Genomic DNA, 17,871 nt, shown 5'->3' with positions numbered 1-17,871 from the left:
GGCTTCCAGGGACAGACATATCTTCTACAGCGTCAGCACCGGCACCCCAAGGGCCTGCTCCCAAATAGGCACCTTCTTCCCGACCCCATGCCCGAGCCGCTGGGCTACCGGGGGAGGCATAGACACAACCGCTGGCTCAGAGGGGTCACAGTTTTCAAACTCTTTGTTGAACCAGATTTCATCAATCCTGAGATGCACATTTCTCTAAGGTTCGCCATTTCTGGAACCGATGTCGACCAGGCCATTGGGGTGGCTCACTAGTTACTGGCTGCAAATGAACATCGAAGCCTGCAGTGTGGGAGGGGGCAGCGTAGCAAACACAGGCCAAGGTTCGGGGCAGGTGCTGAGCGGGAATACTTTGGGGGAGTTCCTGATTTCGTTTGCTTTTCCCTGTTAGCAAATGCACAAACCTTAGGCCTGAAAGCACCTCAGTGGTGATGGAATTCACCAGGTCGCTCTGAATGCTGGCGCTCCACCAGAATGTTTCCTCCCGGAGGGGAAAAGCGATCGGGGACACGAAGGTGCCTGGTGAGGGGCAGCAGTCAGACCAGAGGCGCAGCCGCCGAAGCTCGGCATTCTTCCCCTGCATCAGGCAGCGCGTCCGCCTCCACTCCCACGGCTCTTCCCTCGCACGGCTGCTCCTGGGGCCTTCCAGATAAAGTGCCTTTTAATGAGGCCCGCTGGCGTCTCCAGCGAACACGCTGTAAACCCAACTCCACGCTGGCTGGAGTGTTTTCCAATTTCCTCAGGTCTGAGCTCTGCAAAGACGTGGCTGAGGGTGTTAATCTCGGCCCTCGCTTTTTTGCTGGAGCAGGTAATGAACGCGGGCGCTGCGCGGGATAGTGTTACTGCCGAAAGGGGCCGGGAGATGAGAGCCAGCCCCGGTTTTGCAAGCAGAGGGAGGAGGGCCTGGCCCGGTCACTCGGGGTAGCGTCCAAGACGGGGCTGCAGGCCCCTTGGTTCATTTTTAAATTCTCTTTCTTCTGTTCCATAGCACCTCGGATGAACGTCAAATGGGATTTTTTTTTCTTTAGCTCTGGGGACCCTTTCTTTCTGTTCTTAGTGCCTGGAAATTCCAGGAAGGTGCCGATTTTGGTCACGACTGCGCTCGGTGTAGGTGAACTTGATCCAGGCAGCCCTTCAAATGGGGCAGGTATGAAACATGCTAGAGGCCTTGAGGGGACTCCCTGGTAATATACCAAAGGGACAGCCATGTCCAGGACCCTGCGTTCTTCCTCCTCCCAATAACGGAATCCAAGGAAAACATCCAGGTTTAGATGAAGCACATTAGTCTAAAAACGGGGGGTCTGAAGGGGGGGGCGGGGGTGAGGGGCACTCCCTCGCTGTGCACTGGGGACAGATGGCAGGCAGGGAGCCACCTCCACCTCCCTCCTGTGGGGCCCCTCGGTCCCAGGCTGATGCCAGGAGCACCAGGCCCACGGGCCCTCCTTCAGCACCCTCCCATGTCACTGGTGACCCGCAGGAAGGTTCTGGAGGGGGGTAGGTTGGACCAGAAGCTCCGGCTCCCAGACCACAGAGGCCATGGTCGCCTAGGATACCTTTAGATGAACCTGACATTTCTTTCCTAATTCCTAGGAAGATTAACTCCACCCAGGCCACTCCTGTCTCATTGATGAAATCACTGGTGACGGCTCATGTTCTCAGGAGATTTCCCACCATTCCCCAGGGCCGGGCTCAGGTTCGTGGTACCTGCCTCTCTGGCCCTCTGAGCACAAGGTGGTTTTTAAGGCCAAGAGTGCCCAGCAGAGGCCAAGTGCAACCAAGGAAATCAGGCAACAGAGCCTGGTCCTTCTCCTCTGCCTCTGCCACCCCCCTGAGCGTGCCACCCTCCAGCCTACACAGGCTCGCCCAGCACACAGCCGCCACGGCTCTCACCCTTCACCCGTGTCCTCCAAGTGGCACCAAGCTTCGGCGTCCTACAGCCCTTTGGGAAGAACTCAGGGTCACTTCTTAACTTTTGTTTCCACAAGTAGCCCACCAAGTTCTAGGGGCACCACCTCCCACAACCCAGCTCCTCGCTATCATCCCATCCACACCCAGGCCTCCATCATCTCTGAGCTGGAAACTCCCAGGTCCTCCCACAGAGCAGCCAGGCTGACCTTACGAAAATGCAGACAGGATCATATCATGCCTCAGCTCAACACACCCCTCATTTTCCCTTTGCACTTGGAATAAAACCCACACACACCCCATCTCTGCCCTCCCACATCTAGCCTCTGCCTGCGTCTCTGACCCCCAACCCGCCCCCTGCCCAGCCTCCACCTCCCACCTGCCCCACCTGTGGCTGCCTTCCCCCAGTCCCCTTCTTTAGGAAGTACACAGGACACAGGGCAGCCTGCTGCACAGCCCCATCCCCCCCGGTGAAACGGCCCACTGCCTAAGCGCCAGCCCCTCCCGCCGGCATCTGTGGCCCTCCGCAGGGGATGCTCTCGAGGCCACGCCTCCCGGTGTGCCCGGATGTTCCGCGGGTGCTTGCATCCCGTGGCACCCGCCGTACCCTCTGACCGCAGCCCTCCTGCCAGTGGTAGGAGCGGGACCCAAGCCCTCCTCCTGCAGGAACCCTCCCCCAGGCTCTGGGCCCCTGCGCCAGGCAAGCCAGAGGGGCAGGCAGAGCCACCTGGAGGCCGCGGTGAGTGTCTAAGCCCCTCCACGTGCCAAGCGGCTTTCATTTCCTTCCCAAACCAAACGTGAAATCCACTCGTCTCCCCGCCTGGCTGCCCGTCAGCCCTTCCCCTCCATGGCACCCACACCGATGGGCCCTATTGAATTCCTTACATGCCATAATGTTCTCGAATTCTTTCAGATCATCTCCCTTGTCCCCACCCCATTCGTCGTCATCCATTCATCCTGACTCTGCTTTGGGGTCAGGCAGACTGGGGGTGACGCGTAGCCCTGGCGCCTGTGGCCTGGGCAGCCTTCGGCGAGCCTCCTAGACCCCGGAGCTTTGGCTTTGTCATCTGTGAGGCCAACGTCACACCGACTGTACACGCTTCTGAAGATCAGGTCAGGTCCCGGGACCGAGAGCCCAGCACAACAGGGGATAATGATCATTCACATTCGTATTGTCAGCAACGAACTGACTGGGTGTCAGGTCTGTGAAGGTTGTGCAGCGGTGAATACAAAAAAGGCCAGAAGACTCTCGTGGAGCTTGGGGTTCGCTGGAACCATAGGGAAGACAGGCACATACCCAACAACAACAGCAACAATCATAATAACTGCAAACCCACAGCATGGGCCAGGCACTGTCATGCTTATACATTGAGTGGCCAGGTTATTATGATCTCTGAACGCATAGTAATCTGGCCATTCAGTGTATATCCTATATAATAAAAAGCTAATGTGCAAATTGTCCCCTCGACCAGGCGTTCAATCAGCAGGCAGGCCGGCCAACTGCCCATGTCCCCTCCCCCTGGCCAGGCTGGCCGGACCCCACCCATGCACAAATTCATGCACCAGGCCTCTAATATATATATATAAACACACACACACACACACACACACACACACACATACACTGAGTGGCCAGATTATTATGATCTCTGAACGCATAGTAATCTGGCCACTCAGTGTATATCCTATATAATAAAAGGCTAATATGTAAATTGTCCCCTCAACCAGGAGTTCGACCAGCAGGCAGGCTGGCCACACCCATGCACGAATTCATGCACCAGGTCTCTAATATATATATAAACACACACACACACACACACATACACACACACACACACACACACACACACACACACACACACACTGAGTGGCCAGATTATTATGTGTTCAGAGATCATAATAATCTGGCCACTCAGTGTATATATGAACTCTTTAATCCTTGCAACAGCCCAGGGAAGCATCATTCCCATTCGACAGTGAGGAAACCGAGGCACAGAAAAGTTCAGTCACTGGTCCAGGTATCACAGTAGGGGCACAGTCAGGGTTCAAACGGAGGGAGTCAGGTCCCAGCGTCTGGGAGCTGAACCCGGATTCTGGCCTGGGCTGACAGAATGAGGGCGAGCACTGGACAGGAAGTTTCTTCTAACGGCCCACAGCATCTACTATCGCGTAGGGCACAAAGCAGGCAGGTGCTCGGGAATGTCACTACAATCTGTGAACAGGAGACCCTGCACGGTTTCCACGGTATCGTCAGCTACTCCCTGGTTGCCACCGGCTCGTCCTCATCGTCACTACCATCGAAGGCATCGCGGGAAAAGAAAGCATGGCTGAGTGTGGTCTGAGGGCCGCCAGGCCCCTCTTAGGCCCTGGGAGTGGCCGAGGCTGCCTTGGAGCCTGGGCAGACCACCCAGCAGGCTGCCCACCCACACGCTCCCTCTGAGTTCAGGAAGTGGAGTCAGAGAGAAGCTGGAGGGAGGAGGCACAGGGAGGACGTGTCTGCTCCGACCCACTGTCATGGCAACAGCCCAGCGACGGGAGTGGGAAGCAGCATCCCTGACTCGCTGGCCTCCAGGTCCTCCACCACATTTCCACCCCGAAGCCCCCCTCAGGAAGGAAAAAGCAAGGACGATGCCCGGCACACCCAGCTAGGGAAGAAAAGCGTCTAGCAGTCAAGAACATGAGTCAGCAGGGGGGGGGGGGGGGGCTGCTGGTTTTTAAGAAAAACGGATGTGATGAAGACTTGGCTGTGGAACTGAGGGGCCTGGGCTGACACCGACCTGCCTCTCCTGGGCACCGGGCACGGTGCAAAGCTCAGGGCAGGGGGCAAGGCAAACATTTATTAAGAGACCTGAGCACTCGCTGGTGCAAATGACAAAGCCATTATACTCAGGATCCCTGAAGAAAAGCCGAAAAAAATAGACTATTTACTCTCACCAGGGAGGACAGCGACTGTAACATACACAGCGACTTGGATCGACACCACAAACAGCCCTTTGCTCTGGCGTGTGCTGTGCCGCTCGCAACGCCTCCCGGAGCCTGACAGTGTGTCATCGGCCACAAGAATCAAAACAGTGCGAGCTGACATGAGAACGGAGAGAGGATTTAGTCAAACAGAATGCCTAAAGTGAGACCTATTTACTTCATAAACTGAGGGGGACATTGGGAAGAAGAGGACAGACTGAGTAATAAGTGGTGTCATGGTTACATTTTACTTTCGTACCTTCTACCACGATACTTCAGACAGATTAAGTGTTTACATGTGAAAAGCGAAACTGCAAAAATTATTAGACGAAACCGTTAGTAAATATTTATATAATCTTGGGGTTGAGAAGGCCTTGCTACAGGATGACACCAAAAGCAAATATCGTAAAACATATATCTGGATGACAATTTTAAGCTGTCTATGTAAAAAAAGCACACACATTTAAAATTTTAAATAACAATAAAAATCAATAACACCTGAGAGACATATCTGTAAGACAGAAGATGGGCAGAAAGTTACAATCTTTAATATATAAAGAGTTCATTAAGAAAAAAAGTGGGCCCTGTCCAGTGTGCTCAGTGGTTAGAGCACCAACCTGTGCACCGAAGGGTCCAGGATTCGATTCCTAGTCAAGGGCACGTACCTAGGTTTCAGGTTCGCTCCCCACCCCAGGGCCAGGTCCGGGCATATGTGGGAGGCAACCAGTCGATGTGTCTCACATGGATGTCTCTGTTTCTCTCTGTCTCTCTCTCTCCCTCCCTCTCCACTCCCACTCCTGGTCCCTCCCTTCCTTTCACTCTCTCTGAAAAAGCATTGGAAAAAATATCTTCATGTGAGGAAGAAGAAGGAGGAGGAGGAGGAGGAGGAGGAGGAGGAGGAGGAGGAGGGATGATCTCTTACTAAAAAATGTATCAATACCCCAAAAGGTAATATACAAAATATAAACTCACAAAAATGTTCAATCTTCCTTGTTAGTTTTCAAAGATATACAAGTTAAAATAACCAAATACCACTTTTTGTCTTCCAAGTTGGCCAATATTGTTTAAAGTAACTAGTGCCCGATACATATAAAGAAATAAGGATAAGCATTCTGGGGACAGCAATAATAAATGTGTATCCAAAGTCTTAAACATGTGCTTATTCTTTGACCTAGCAACCCCAAATCCTAGGGATTTATCTGAGAATGGCATAAAGATCCACTTAGAAGGATATTCAACACAGCAAAGCTTAGAATGCAAACATCCAAGTACAGCCCAGCCGGCAAGTTTAAATGTCTGATGGAGGCATGTAGATCCACAGATGCAATCCTACACAGCCACACAAAACCACAGGTTAGCAGACGATTCAACAACATGGACAGACGACAAAAATATACCATGTAAAATGCAGTGTGACTGCACGCACAACAGACACATACACGTGGAGAAAGACCTATGAGGCGACAGAGACTCTAGGTGTCACTTGGGTGGGAGGAATTCACTGTTACTTGCATTTTCTTTTTCCCCTCTAGTCTATTATCTTCTAACTAGAGGCCCAGTGCACGAATTCGTGCAGCGGGGAGGGGGGCTGTCTGGCCAGCCTGGCCCCAATTGGGGTGGATCAGGGCCAGGCCTGTGGGGGGGGGCGGGGCGTGGGGAAGGAGACAGCGGGAGGTTGGCCAGCCAGCCCGCCCTGATCGGCCCAATCAGGGCCATGCCAGCTGGGCGGAGGGGTCACGGGTGATTGGCCAGCGGACCCTGCCCCCAATTGGGGTGGGGGGGCCGATTGAGGACAGGGCCGGCCATGGGGAGGGGCTGTGGGCGATGGGCTGGCCGACCCAGCATTACAGTCGCTGGCTTTTTATATATATAGATTTTCCTACCACTAACAGGCACTGCCTTTGTAACATGAGAAATGAAACAATAAAGAAGTTTAACTGGAAACAAAAGCACAAGATTAGAGTCTGGGGTTATGCCTTGACAACATGCTCACTCCTCAGTATGTTACACTCCCGAGACCCACTCACATGCTCTAGGGCACAGCAACCCCATCATCTGGTGAGGAGTACCATGGGGAAATTAAAGCCATTGCCCGGCCCCTAGCACCTCCCATCCAAGTCACCACTTGCTAGTTATGATGCTAAAAAAAAAAGTGTAATTCTGAAACTAACCCTGTAGACCCCCAAATGCCTACAATTGAGAAAGGTCATACTCCCCCTTAGCACTGACCGGGTCACAGTCCACCTTTCCCACATCAAGAAGAGGGTCCTGGCCCTGGCTGGTTTGGCTCAGTGGATAGAGCGTCAGCCTGCGGACTGAAGGGTCCTGAGTTCGATTCTGGTCAAGGGTACATGCCTGGGTTGTGGGCTCAATCCCCAGTAGGGGGCCTGCAGGAGGCAGCCGATCAATGATTCTCTCTCATCATTGATGTTTCTATCTCTCTCTCCCTCTCCCTTCCTCTCTGAAATCAATAACAATATATTTATAAAAAAGAAGAGGGTCCGGGACAAATTGGAGGGTGTCGGGTGTGTGTGTGTGTGTGTGGGGGGGGGTGATGAGACATCGAGAGGCCTGGAAAGGACAACAAGAGGACTGGTTTAAAGAAGGAGGTGCGATTGGGGGGGGGGAGGGGCGGGGAGCGCGGGGGGTGGGAAGCCTGGGAGGTGGAGGGCGGCTGTTTTGGGGAAGTGGGAGGGCAGCTGCTCTGTGCCCAGGGAAAAGCATGCTACTGACCAGAGTTGCCACCCTGGGCCGGGCCCCGGTGCGGCCGACCAGATGGGGGGTGCTGCAGACCATGTTCCCCACGGGTGCAGAGGCGTGGGAAGGCAGCAGAGCCCCCGCAGCGCACAGGCGAGCAAGCACGATGCTCCCAGAGCCAGAATATCAATAAGCATAGGTATGCACAGAAATGCCGAGAGGTCCCCGAGAGAACGCAGCGCCCGAGCCGAGCGGGGAAATCGCAGAGGAAGCACGCTTCCAGCAGGCGCGGATTAACGGAGAAGATGGGGGAGGAAATAAAAAATAGGAGGCGGCGCCGCTGCCAGATACTGTACTGTGGAAGGAGGAATTAACTACCCCCTGCACGCGAGGCGAGGCGAGGCGGGGCGAGGCAGGGAGCAGCCAGGGAAGTTCAGGGGGAAAAGCAGCAAAGGGCGGCCACAGGGAGCAGAACCTGGACATAAAGGGCCTCTAGGAAGAGAAGGAGAAAGCCCTCCGTTGGGAGGAGACAGGAGTTTTATCACTGCCAGTGGGGTCATTACCAAGCCGCTGTCCGGACCCAGGCCTGTATGACCGGCTCGTCCCTCCGGGGAATTTTAATTATGACATCAGCTATCTGCCCAATGTGTCCATCTGGACCCTTGCATCCTAATTTTCCACGCAGACACGGGAAGAACATGCAAACTCCACACGGTGGCCCGGGCATCATTTTTTTTTTTCCAATGTCATAACGATGTTGAACAAAACAACTTTCGTTCTTTGAGGACCTGCTACGCTTGAAATGCTGAGGCCAACCCAAACCTTTGATCAGTCATCACCAAGGACTAATCGACTCTGGGAAAACCTGAGTGTTTTGAAGCAAAAAGAAAATGAAAAGGAAAGCTTATGCTGAGCCAAAGAGCCACCTGAGCGCCAGCAGCTGGTACAAAACAACTCGGGGTGACGCAGGCGCAGGGACAGCAGCACTGGAGGAAGTTCCCGGAGGGGGGTTGGAGGGCAGGACCTGGGACAGCCCCCAAGACACTGCGTGTGCCAGCCCACCCCGCCACCCCCACCCCCGCAGCAGCCGCTCAGGGGCTTGTGGGTGAACAGAATCCAGGTCCTGAGCAGCAAAGGCGTCCAGGTATGGGCAGGCCCCTGCCCACCACAGGGACTTGGGGAAAGAAACACAAACAGTCTGGTGGGTATTTGGCCTGTGGTTCCAGCCTCTCCCGAGTGGGGAAATATTTGAGGGGAACATAAAGCCACCAGCTCTGCATGCTTGGTCATTCATGCAGTACCCCCCATATCCTTCGCTCAGGTAGGTGAGAAGTCGGGCACGCGAGTCCTGGGGACTCTCCCAAATAGTAGCTCCCCACGTGCAAGGCCTTCTTCCAAGCACGACTGAGAACTAGCTCACCAATTTAAATAGACGGAGATCTGAACAGACATGTCTCCAAAGAAGATACACAAGTGGCCAATAAGCCCATGAGAAGGGGCTTACCACCACTAGCTGCCAGGGAAATGCAAACCAGAGCCGGGCCTAGCAGAGTGTCTGGACTCAAAAGAGGCAAATACTAACCAGTGCTGGTGAGGATGGGGGAAGTGGAGCCCTCGGGCGCTCCTGGTGGGAAAACGTCAAATGGTGCTGCCACTTTGGGAACCTGACTGGCAGCTCCTCAAGAAGTGAAACATAGAGGGCCCCCCATCCCCCCCCCACACCCCCCATCCCCCCCCACCCCGGTCTGGCCTGGCGTGAGGATGGGAGGAGGTGGAGCTACAGACTCGTGGGAGCCCCAGAGGACTCTGGTACTTGCGGAGATCCAGCTACCGCATGACAAGTCATTCCAGGTCAGGACCATCCAAACTAATGCTTGCTGTGAATGAACCCCTTGGCCAGAGCCCTGCAAAGGCTGTGAACACCCCCCCCCCCCGACCACCAATGCCACCAGGGTGCTCACCGAACCCCAGGCCTGTGCAGCCCCCATGAGAAACAAGGCTCAGGAGGCCAGCTCAGGCCTCCGCCAGCCTACTGGGAGCCACCCTGGCCAGGGAGCTATTTCACGAATTTTGCTTACTACAATCCCAGGACAAATTAGAAAGTCTCTTGATTTTATTTGCTAATGTTTTTAAATTGATTTTAGGGTGAGAACGAGAGGGGTAGGGGGGAGAGAGGGAGAGAGAGAGAGAGAGAGAAATATCGCTCCATTGCCTCCTGTACGCACCTGAGCAGGGATCGAACCAGCGACCTTTTGGTGCATGGGACAACATTCAACCAACTAAACCACTCCGGCCAGGGCTATTTATGTTTTTAAATCAACTCACAGAGATGTCTAGCAAAGAACATTTTAGTAATCAAAGTAATTTTAATTGCATAAGCATCACTGGTTCATGAGGAAATGTCAAATCCAGTAACACTGATTTGAAAATGAGATAAACTCAGAAGGGTACATTAAACTTGATTGATGTTAGCTGGGAAAGTTAAAAGACAATAAATTCTGTTTGGGCAATAAATAATATATTGACATTAAAAAAGAGAATTAACTTAGTCCTCATATCCCTTTGAGGTAGGCACTGACATTAATCTCCTTGTATTTTTTTAAGTTATTTTTTAATGTATTTTTATTGATTTCAAAGAGGAAGGGATAGGGAGGGAGAGAGAGAGAGATAGAAACATCAATGATGAGAATCATTGATCATCTGCCTCCTGCACGCCCCCTACTGGGGATGGAGCCCACCACCTGGGCACGTGCCCTTGACCAGAATTGAACCCTGGACCCTTTAGTCCGCAGGCCGACGCTCTATCCACTGACCCAAACCGGATAGGGCTTAACCCCCTTTTTACAGGTGAGGAAACTGAGGCACAAAGAATTCTGTGCCCCTGGGCACTTGGCCAGGGGCAGAGCCTGGATGAGAGGTGGGCAGTGTGGGCCACACTCCACTCCCAAGCGCCCGCCACGGGAAACTGCCTGCAGCCTGAGAGGTGGCACCTGCCCTTCCCTGCAGCACAGAGAGGCAACGGGGCAGGTCCACGGCCTCCCAGGCCTTTCCAAAGTGTCCCTTCCCCGCTGTGGACGCTGCCACCCACCCCGAAGGTCTGGGGGTCAAGGTGAGCGGGCACAGCCCCGCACAGGCAAGGCTTCTCCCTGGCACAGACCAAGGGGCAATGGCTCTGTCTGAGGCTCCGTCTGTCCTCACGCTTCAGAAACGCACGGGCCTGACTCTTGGCCTTGGCCTCCCCAGCCACTCCGCACGGGCTGCAGCCCCCGCTCGGCCTCCCCTCGGGAGCAGGAGCCTCTGCCTTCCCCCGGCGCAGCCGCCCCGCTCCCGGCTCCCGATGACAATCTGTTTTATGTCCTCTGCCTCCCTGCCCGTTTCTCGGCTTTCTCTCTATTCATGCGCAGTTTCCTCAGACGCTGCATTTTTTCCTATAACATCATGTCTGATCCAGACTTTCCTAAAAGCACCCTTTCACACCTCGCCGCTTCCCCGGGTCGCTCCGGCTGGGCTGGGCCCGCACCGAGGCCCCTCCTCCAGCAAGTGGGGGCGATCTCTGCCCCTTCCCACACCCCATTCACGGAGCCACAATACACATTTTCATATCAAAAGCCACCCCTGGCACCCCGGCCACAAATCCTTCCAGAAAGCAGACAAAATGTACTCCATCGGCGATAAATAAAATAGATGGGATGCGCTCAGCACTCAAAAATATTCCTATCCCGTCCTTGTCCTTTAATGCAGCATCATATCCTCCGAACGCCTGCTTCCCTGGACCTTCAGAACAATCCATTTCTATCGCCTCCTCCGGGGAGGAGGGGGGCATTGCGCCGCTGTCTCTGGGAAAGGCGGTCCCCCGGCCACACAAACAGGACTCTGTCCCCGGAGGCAATTGGAAGCTGACCTTCTGGGACCTTCTAACGTGACAATGAGGACGTGATGGATGGCAGTGTTCTCTGGCCCTGTTTTCAAGCTGAAGCAAACACCCTCTTCCTCAGCTCACAGAAAGGCCTGGGATCTGAGCTTCGGAAACAGAATAGGGGTGAGTCCGTGAGACGTGGAAGAGAAAGGGGGCCGCGGGGAGGGGCCCGGGAGGAAGCCCCCGCCGTCGCAGCCGCTCCTCCGTGGTTCACACACTCAAAGCCTGGCAGACACTCCAGGGGCCTCTGCTTGACCTTCTGAGCAAAAGATGGGCAGCTGAGGCCCGTGAAGTGAGGGCTGGCGAAGGCCACCCAGCTAGTGGCGGGGGGAAGGGGGGGGTGGTCAAAACTGGGGGCTGCTGCCCCACCCCACGAAGGCTCTGCCCGAGACGCCACACCGCCTGCCTGGCCCGGGAGCACCTGCTCGTCGTCTGGGTTCTGCTGAGCCACTTGCCTGTGTGGACCAGGATCTGAGGAGCTCGCAGCCTCTTCTCCAAGAACAACAGAGCCCGCGCCAGCACCGTGAACCAAGACGCGGAGACCCACGGGCGGCTTTCCGGGCCTCTAACCGCTCCCACACTCTGCCCCGGAGGAACGAACGCGGAGGTTGAAGGAAGGGCCACCCGCACTGCCTCCGGGGCCGCCACCCTATCGCTCATGTTTGCCTTGTTTCTGAGAGGAAAATGCTCCAGACGCTCACAGAGAGGGAGACTGGGTCCCTTCCTCTGAGGCCTAGGAGACGGCGAGGACCTCACTCCTATTCGCCCCCAGTCTCTCTCCCTCACACCAGGGCTGCCCCGAGCCTCCGGGGGCCTCCTGGGGGCTGTGAACGCAGAGAATGTCAGAGCCAGGTATCACGGGCCCTGGGAAAGATGACTTAGTGCAAAGAGCTCGCTCCGCCCGCCTCCTTGCCTTCTGAGGCCTCCTGTCCTGTCTGCGAAGCTGGGTTTAAATGGACTCCAGCACAGGAGTGGGAGCATTGAGAGCATTTAGCAAACCCTCCGGATCTCAGCGGGATCTATCCAGCTCCAGGAACTTCATGGACAAGGACAGTCTCAGCAGAGATGTGGCTTTCTCTCCCCAACTTAAGCGCTGGGAAGGAAGCCGTCTAACTGCTCAGAGAGATGCCTGTACCCCAGCCCAACCCCGGGGAGATGTGCCAAGCCGACACCCACAGAATGGATCTTTGCAGAACCCCACAGAACTGCCTCCACCTCCCACACTCCCATCCAAAACGCAGAGGTTTCCTCAAAAGCCTGGAGCTTCCTGAATCCGTGTCAACACACCTTCGGATCCACCTGAACGAATGAGCTCACGTGCCTCAGTGCGTCATTCTCCCACTTCTGCTGGCCCCTGGCCTGTGTCACAGTTCCCACCCTTAAGAAGCTGGGCTGGAGGATGGAGAGGAGTTGAGGCAGACCCAGGAACAGAAGGATGGGGGCAAGGCGCAAGCCCAGGCTAGAGCCCCACCTCCACCACTTCTCCCCACAAGAAGAATGCCCTGAGCAACACACACACACACACACACACACACACACACACACACACACACACACATGGCAGGTTTTAGAAATACAAAGGCCGGCTTCACAGCCTGAGGAGGGAGATGGCCACAGACACAGGTGAGTAAGTGCTGCCGGCCAGAGAGGACCAGGAGCTACGGGAGAACAGCGGAGGGAGTGCACCCACAGTCCACACTGACAGTGCCTTGTTTTCTGTATCCCTACTGTAGTATTTTTAACTCAAGTTAATACAATTTTTTGCACAAAATCAAACACTACAGTAGCATAAGTATGTTGAATACTAAAACGTAACATCTATCCCACCTTAAATACCTTAATACAGTCATCCAGGCCTTTTTCTAAGTAAGCATGTACTTAAAAGAGAAAAGGAATTAAAAACATCATATGCTCATGCTATTTTATTTTATTAAGTTTTTTTTATTGATTTCAGACAGGGAGAGGGAGAGAGAGAGAGAAACATCAATGATGAGAGAGAATCATTGATCGGCTGCCTCTTGCATACCCCACACTGGGGATCGAGCCTGCAACCCAGGCATGTGCCCTCGACCGGAATTGAATCCGGAACCCTTCAGTCCACAGGCGACGCTCTATCCACTGAGCAAAACCAGCTAGGACTGCTCATGCTATTTTAAATCCTGCTTTTTTCCTTACTCCTTTTAAGTTAATAAATAAGGCACAGTATCTTAATAACCAAATCATACATATTTCACTTTACAGCTAATTCAAGAATCTAGTGTTGGACACATTTTCTGCTCCTCACTGTGTGCCGTATGGATTTTGATCCTGCAATTAACTTTTTCGTTTCCTTGTAATCCTTCCCTATTTTCCATCTCCACGTTCATCTTATCCCGAGGCCTTCTAATCTCAGACTGTCCTCCCCTGAGGAGCATGCTGGCTTTGCTTGCACATAGAAATCATCCTCTTGCCATTTGAGGGTGCCAATTTCCGGGCACTTGCTCCTGGATCTTATGGTGCAATCATCTCCAGGGTGGGCTCTTTCAGATTCCGTTGGTTCTCATTATTCATGGCAGTTATAGTCTACTAGAGGCCCGGTACACAAATTTGTGCACAGGTGGGGTCCCTCGGCCTGGCCAGCAATTGGGGCCGATCAGGGCCAATAGGGGACCCAAGAGGTTGGCCGGTGGTGGGGAGGGGTCATGGGAGGTTGGCTGTGGGAGCACACTGACCATCAGGGGGCAGCTCCTGAGTTTAGCGTCTGCCCCCTGGTGGTCAGTGTGTGTCATAGTGACTGGTCGACCGGTTGTTTGGTCATTTGGTCGCTTAGGCTTTTATATATATAGTATATAGATAAGGCTGCTGGGGACACTCTATTAGCAAATTCTGAACCATTGCTCCTAAGAGAAATACAGAATTAGGTTCCTGCAAGCCTCTGGTCACATCTTCACACATCGATCAATACTGAACCTTGTTTTACGTGTGTTCCTGTTTAAAGACACCTTATTTTACACACACTGCTGTTTCACATGCATGGAAGTCATGGCCAACAGCAGCCTAACTCATGCCTGAGGGAAGCCTATCTAACACGCATGTTTTTTTCTCCGTGAGGCACATCACAGCCTCTTGTGCCTTAAGACATTAGACAGAGCCACACACGTGGGGCCATTTTAAACAGTGACATCATCAAGAAAAAGCATGAAAGTTCAGAAAACACTCCGAGCTGAAACAAGAGGGCAGAGCCTGGCCCGGCTCCCCCTCAGCTGGGGACGTGCACATGGCTGACCCAGGTTCCTAGCTGCCCTGCTCAGCCCAAGGTCACTGGGAAAGGACCACGAGTCTTGCTTTGGGGGTCATGAATAGTTTAGCGAGTAACGTGGCAAATATGGACTCCACAAATAATGAGGGTCAGCAGTGCCATTCTTTCTCCTTGGTTCTGCTCTATTTTCTCAGTGGGTCCTATTTGTTTTCCCTTTACTTATCTTCAAAAGGGCAGAATCTACAAAGTTTACCATCTCGGAAGGGACAGAGCAGCCCGCCCTTGGCTCTGTCTTGCCCACTTCTGCAGGGTTACAGTCACCTGCTCAGCTCCACCACAAGGGACCGGTTAACAGCCACTTCCAAGGCGCTGCATGGCTTATACCTGCTCACCCAAGGGTATTCCTTTATTCCCACCACCTGTCTTCTGGGACTGTGAATCCGACAACCTACATGCCCAACAAGTACAGCTCTTTCTGTCTGGGGGAATGGTACCTCCCAGAATACACACCTCTCTCGGAAAGTACTCTTCCTCCTCTACACCCTCCCAGCACTATACCCCACACACACTCACACATGAGCACAGACACCCTGCTGTTAGCTAGTTGCTCCCTGGGATTCATGGAGTTTGCCTAACGTAGTGGGTTGAACAGTCCAAAAATATATGTCCATGTCCTATTTCCCAGTGCCTGTGAATGTGACTCTACGTAGAAGCAGGGTCTTTGCAGATGTAATTAAATTAAGGATCTTGATGTGAGATTATCCTGGATTTAGGGTAAGGAGGAGACACAGAGTCGCACAGAAGGGAAGGCCGTGTGAAAAAGGAAGCAGAGCCTGGAGCTCTGTGTCTCTGAGCGTTGCCAGCAGCCACAGACACTAAGAGAGAGGCATGGACCAAATCCTCCCTCAGAGCCTCCAGAAGAAACGACCCTGCCAGCACTTTGATTTTGGGTTTCTGGCCTCCTGACTGTGGACAAATAAATGCCTGTTGTTCTAAGCCACCAGGCTGAGTTAATCTCTCACAGCAGCCCTGGGAAACCAGCACACCTAGATTCAGAAAGATGGAGGAGGTGGGGAGAAGCGAAGGAATTCTGCTCTGCCCACCTCCGGGGCAGCAGCTAAAGGGATTTCGGGTTTTCTCCCTGATACAGAAGCTGACATTCTGAGCCCAGCCGCTCAGATGGTGGGGAAGCATCATTCTGCCCTCATTCAAACATTGGCATGAAGCAAAACCAGGTCAGAGGACACAAAGGACAGAGGGAAAAGTGACAATTGCAGACGAGGAGGAGATAATGGCACCACATATAACAAAGAATTGTAGCCAGAATACATAAAGAACACCAACAAGTAAACAAGAAAAGACAACCCAAAAGAGAGAGCGCGCGTGCACACACACACACGCACACACACACACACACACACACTCACTCACACACACACACGTGTGCGTGCAATGAGTGTTCACGTTACAGAAAGGAAACCTGAATAACCAACCTCACTAATAATCAGACATATGCAAATTAAAACAACAATGCAAATGTAAACAATATACCCACTGGACTGGCAAAAATCCACAACTCTGATAAGGTCCAGTGTTAGCTAAAATGGGGAAATGAAAACTTCCATGTAGAGCTGTTGGGAACTGGAGATTCACCTTCGCAATCTGACAAATATTGCTGGAAATAGCCAAGCAATTCTGCATCTCGGTGCCCCTCCTGGAGAAATCTCACGCAACCCCGGGAAGCACAGGCAGAGCTGCTGATGGCAGCAATGTTTACAGTAAGAAAACACTGGGGGCGGGCTGCATGGCCATCAATAGGAAATGGACAAATGATTTGCAGCTTGTTTATACACGGTCCTATCATATGACCCTGAAAAATGAATGAAGTAGAGCCTGATGAAGCAACATGGATCCATCTCAAAAACACAGCAAATTGCAAAAACACATCTGGCGTGACAGCCTTTAGAGAAACTCATTAACTCATAAACAACGCTCTGTGCTGTGCACAGACACACATATGTAGTAAAAGTTGAAAAATATGGAAAGATAAATCAACTCTACTATTTGTCTCTGGGAAGAGGGGAGTTTCATGGAATGAACAGGAAAATGAGAGGTACTTCAAAGGTACTGTACCAGCGATGTTCTCTTACTTAAAGAAAAAAAAAAGTTAAAAGAAAGACATGGAAGAATGTATGTGAGATAAAGTGTTCTGAGAATGCCAGAGGACAGAGACTTCCACCTCCTTCTACCTGAAAGTGGTGGCTCTGGGGCTTTGAAAGATAAATGTGGGGGGGGGGGGGGGGGCGGTGAGCAGCGAGAGTACCAGTGACTGAGATCTCTGCATCTGCGCCGAACCCCCTTCTGTGTGGCTTGCTCGGGGCCCTGTGTGCCCCAGGTGCCAGGGCCCAGGAGCCCCAGGGCTGGCTCCTCCCATCGCAGCAGCACAGGCCTGGATAAGAACACAGTGCACCACGAAGAGCACGTCATGGAACATCCAGGTGTCATCGACAAACCAGATGTCCCCACCAGAACTGCAGCTCCATTATTTCAAAATGCATGATTATCACGGCAGTGATTTGCTTGACGGCCTAGAACTATCCACAGCCATCGCTCATGTCCATAAGGAGGAGGGGAATGAGCAGGCACCACTGATGAGTGAAGAGGAACTGGTTAACTTAGTAGATGCTGTTTTAAGAAAGTATTATAAGAACAATCATGGGTGCAACCACAACCCTGAATTTGCAAAATCACTACAGTAGACACTTTTTGACCATCTCTTGGTTGTTATGCAAACGTGCCCCATTATAAGGTGATTGAACACCTCTGGTAATACAGAATAACTCATATCCAACTACTGATGAAGTACTTTGGTCAAAAACTTAGTAATTGTTACACTGAGATAAGAAAGAGAAATAAAAGAGAAGAGAATAGGGCATGCTGTAGTCCCCAAGTACAGTTAACTCTCCTGTTGGACAAGGGTTTGATTAAAGAATCTTTTCAAGACTGTTGGCTAACTGGAGCTGAGTGCTCAGGAACAGGACTGGAGAATACTGCTGTTCTCTTGGTTTTAACTCACGCTACCTGAAAAGCAAGATGAGCTTTGCCAAGTGGACACACTTTCAATAACAGGGAAGGAATGGAATGAATG

At 52.7% G+C, this 17,871-nt stretch overlaps 1 protein-coding gene and 1 pseudogene across 2 annotated transcripts in view; one reads left to right on the top strand and one right to left on the bottom strand.

Annotated features, from left to right (window-relative positions):
* The window catches only part of LOC307115372 (multiple coagulation factor deficiency protein 2-like), a 29,072-nt pseudogene extending 11,590 nt beyond the window's left edge, over positions 1-17,482 (top strand). The window contains exon 2 of the transcript in view: positions 17,058-17,482. The product of the transcript in view is annotated as a multiple coagulation factor deficiency protein 2-like (transcript). The remainder of the gene's footprint in view (positions 1-17,057) is intronic.
* The window catches only part of NTN1 (netrin 1), a 178,941-nt gene that overhangs the window by 88,138 nt on the left and 72,932 nt on the right, over positions 1-17,871 (bottom strand). The gene's annotated exons all lie outside the window — the stretch shown is intronic.

This window comes from Cnephaeus nilssonii, assembly GCF_951640355.1.
Source record: "Cnephaeus nilssonii genome assembly, chromosome: 19".
NCBI lineage: Eukaryota > Metazoa > Chordata > Mammalia > Chiroptera > Vespertilionidae > Cnephaeus > Cnephaeus nilssonii.
This window is presented reverse-complemented; position numbering and strand designations above follow the sequence as displayed.